General features: G+C 41.4%; 1 non-coding gene across 1 annotated transcript; it reads left to right on the top strand.

The window, feature by feature from the left end:
* The first annotated feature begins 291 nt into the window (after nt 1-291).
* On the top strand, nt 292-418 carry LOC123998381. The gene has a single exon (XR_006832278.1). It is a non-coding gene; the product is annotated as a small nucleolar RNA ACA64 (small nucleolar RNA).
* Nucleotides 419-3,759: the final 3,341 nt, after the last annotated feature.

Here is a 3,759-nt window from a genome sequence, read left to right on the forward strand (position 1 = left end):
GGAGCAGGATGATAAGGCAGCAGACAAACAGCTGTTCAGCTTCCTGACCCTGGTCTTCAAACTCACCAAGGACTGTAGCCTCCTGGAGCTCAGCAAGCCTCAGGACACTCTCACTAACATGCTGGTTAAGACACTACAACAGTACCTAGAACCTGGTCCCAGAACTGTTTGTGCTGTCATGCCATCTGTTTGTGCTGTCTTGTAGTTGCGAACATAGGAATTGGCACGACAGCACTAACAGCTCAGGGACCCAGCTTTACTACCTCTGTATATCATATCTGTGACGTGAGCCCAGTCTGAAAATCACCTCAAATATCTCAGTTGTCTGGAGAGAGACAACTGGGCCTACAGTACTGTGGTACGTTACGTTTATTGCCTGCTCTGTACAGCAGTGTGATTAAACTCATGTCTCACAATTGTTCACCTCTTTGCACGTTTCTCACCTCTTCTTCTTTGGGTCGATGATGATGGCTATGTAGAACTATAGATCTACATCAATTCAGCGATTATTTAATTGATTTCTCAAATAAATAGTTTATTCTCTGTACTGCTTGCTTGGTGAAATGGTGTAATATTTCCCTCCACCAGTTCATGTTGAGACCAACTTGTGCTTCCCCCACTGTTGGGTGTGGCTCACCGCCTCTCAGCTGTTTGGTCAGCTGTTTGCTGCCTACCGGCCGGACCTGCTTTCGGCCCTCTGGAGGGAGGACACCACAGAGGAGGGCAGTGCCAACAACACCACAGATGAGGGCAGTGCCAACAACACCACAGAGGATGGCAGTGCCAACAACACCACAGAGGAGGGCAGTGCCAACAACACCACAGATGAGGGCAGTGCCAACAACACCACAGAGGAGGGCAGTGCCAACAACACCACAGAGGAGGGCAGTGCCAACAATACCACAGAGGAGGGCAGTGCCAACAACACCACAGAGGAGGGCAGTGCCAACAACACCACAGATGAGGGCAGTGCCAACAACACCACAGATGAGGGCAGTGCCAACAGCACCACAGATGAGGGCAGTGCCAACAACACCACAGATGAGGGCAGTGCCAACAACATCACAGATGAGGGCAGTGCCAACAACACCACAGAGGAGGGCAGTGCCAACAACACCACAGAGGAGGGCAGTGCCAACAACACCACAGAGGAGGGCAGTGCCAACAACACCACAGAGGAGGGCAGTGCCAACAACACCACAGCCTGTTGCTCCTACATTCCTTTCTACCAGCCTGGACAAGAATGTGACACACCACATAATCATATTTATCCTGCTACAAAAGATTCTGGTGTAATCAAGATAGGTTTATCAATTATTTTTTCTGTCCTCCCTATCTCCCCTGTCCCTCAGATGAGACTGCCTGTCCTGTCCTTTCATCATCAGCTCCAGTCTAAATACCTAGACATGTCCACAGGAGAATAGGTAAAGATGGTGCTGTTACAAACTATTTTGGTCCGGGTGTCAAACATCAGGGTCATATTCATTTGTCACGAATGGAAAAAAATAGACTGGAAAAGGAGGGACAAACCAAACTTGTCCAATATGAAACACTTGTTTTTGTTTTACTTTATCTTATGCTGCAGTGTGCCCTCATCAATACAACTGAGTCAGTAAAACAACAAGGACCAAGGCACACTTCATATAATTAATAACAAATGCCTTATTTTAAACAAATACAGGAAAAAAATACATACAAAATATAGTTTTAGATAAATGTTTGGGGATACATGTGAAATATAAAAAACTGACCAAATAATTATATTTAATACATTTGAAATACATTCCAGCATATATTACAGAATAACTGTGCCTTCGGAAAGTATTCAGACCCCTTGACTTTTTCCACATTTTGTTACGTTACAGTCTTATTCTAATTCTTGTTTGTTTTTAAAATTGTAAATCCTCACCACACACAATACCCCATAATGACAAAGTGAAAACAGGTTTTTAGAAATGGTTGCATATGTATAAAATATTTTAAATAACAGAAATACCGTATTTACATAATTATTCAAGATCCTCTGGTCTGATGAAACCAAGATTGAACTCTTTGGCCTGAATGCGAAACGTCACGTCTGGAGGAAACCTGGCACCATCCCTACAGTAAAGCATGGTGGTGGCAGCATCATGCTGTGGGGATGTTTTTCAGCGGCAGGGACCAGGAGACTAGTCAGGATTGAGGCAAAGAGGAACGGAGCAAAGTACAGAGAGATCCTTGATGAAAAACTGCTCCAAAGCATTCCAAAGACTGGGTGAAGGTTCACCTTCCAACCGGACAACGATCCTAAGCACACAGCCAAGACAACGCAGGAGTAGCTTTGGGACAAGTCTCTGAATGTCATTGAGTGGCCCAGCTAGAGTGCGGACTAGAACCTGTTCGATCATCTCTCTGGAGAGACCTGAAAATAGCTGAGCAGCAACACTCCCCATCCAACCTGACAGAGCTTTAGAGGATTTGCAGAGAAGAATGGGAGAAGTTCCCAAAATACTGGTGTGCCAAGTTGTAACGTCATTCCCAAGAAGACTCGATGCTGTAATCGCTGCCAAAGGTGCTTCAACAAAGTACTGAGTAAAGGGTCTGCATACTTATGTAAATATGATATTTCTGTTTTTTATTTTTAATACATTTGCAAAAAAAAATATTGTTTTTGCTTTGTCATTATGGGGTATTGTGTGATTAGGAAAAAAAACATTTAATATATTTTAGAATAAGGCTGTAATGTAACAAAATGTGGAAAAAGACAAGGGGTCCAAAGGCACTGTATATCACAATATATGCTAAATATATCAGGAAAAGTATTTCATGTATTTCAAAATACATTCTGAAAAACATTAAAAAATATATTTTCATATGTATTAATCGATAAATTTGGTCGATATATTTTTTTTATGTATTTGGAAATGTTTACTCAAATATATTATAACATGCATTTAAATGTATTTGTAAGAAATATATTTTTAAATAAAAATGTAGGGCAAATATACAAAATTGGCCAAATCATACTGTAATGAAATGCTGACAGTCTTAATGTATCATACAATGAAAATTGCAGAGTGAGACACATTCATAACTAGATTGCAGAGGCTTGTCCTGCCATAGATGGAGCCCCATCTGTGCAAAAGCCCACTATTTGATCCCATATGGAATCTGCTTTTCGTCAATATAGCCACACAGCACACTGAACTGAGCAAGGCTGAAACACCTGCATTTTGGAGCTGCCTTAATCAAGAAAGAGACCATGTTTGTATGCGGCTGAATTAACTCATTGACAGGTGAAGTCGGAAGTTTACATACACCCCAAAATCTTTAAACTCAGTTTTTCATCATTCCTGACATTTAATCAGAGTAAAAATTCCCTGTCTTAAGTAAATTAGGATCACCACTTTATTTTAAGAATGTGAAATACACATTCCCAGTGGGTCAGAAGTTTACATACACTCAATTAATATTTGCTAGCATTGCCTTTAAATTGTTTAACTTGGGTCAAACATTTTGGGTAGCCTTCCACAAGCATCCCACAATAAGTTGCCTTCTTGCTCGCACACGCTTTTTCAGTTCTGCCCATAAATATTCTATAGGATTGAGGTCAGAGCTTTGTGATGGCCACAACTTTGGAAGTATGCTTGGGGTTATTGTCCATTTGGAAGACCATTTGAGACCAAGCTTTAACTTCCTGACTGATGTCTTGAGATGTTGCTTCAATATATCCACATAATTTTCCTCCCTCATGAATCTATCTATATTGTGAAGTGCACC

The sequence above is a fragment of the Oncorhynchus gorbuscha genome, linkage group LG15 (genome assembly GCF_021184085.1).
Source record: "Oncorhynchus gorbuscha isolate QuinsamMale2020 ecotype Even-year linkage group LG15, OgorEven_v1.0, whole genome shotgun sequence".
Classification (NCBI taxonomy): domain Eukaryota; kingdom Metazoa; phylum Chordata; class Actinopteri; order Salmoniformes; family Salmonidae; genus Oncorhynchus; species Oncorhynchus gorbuscha.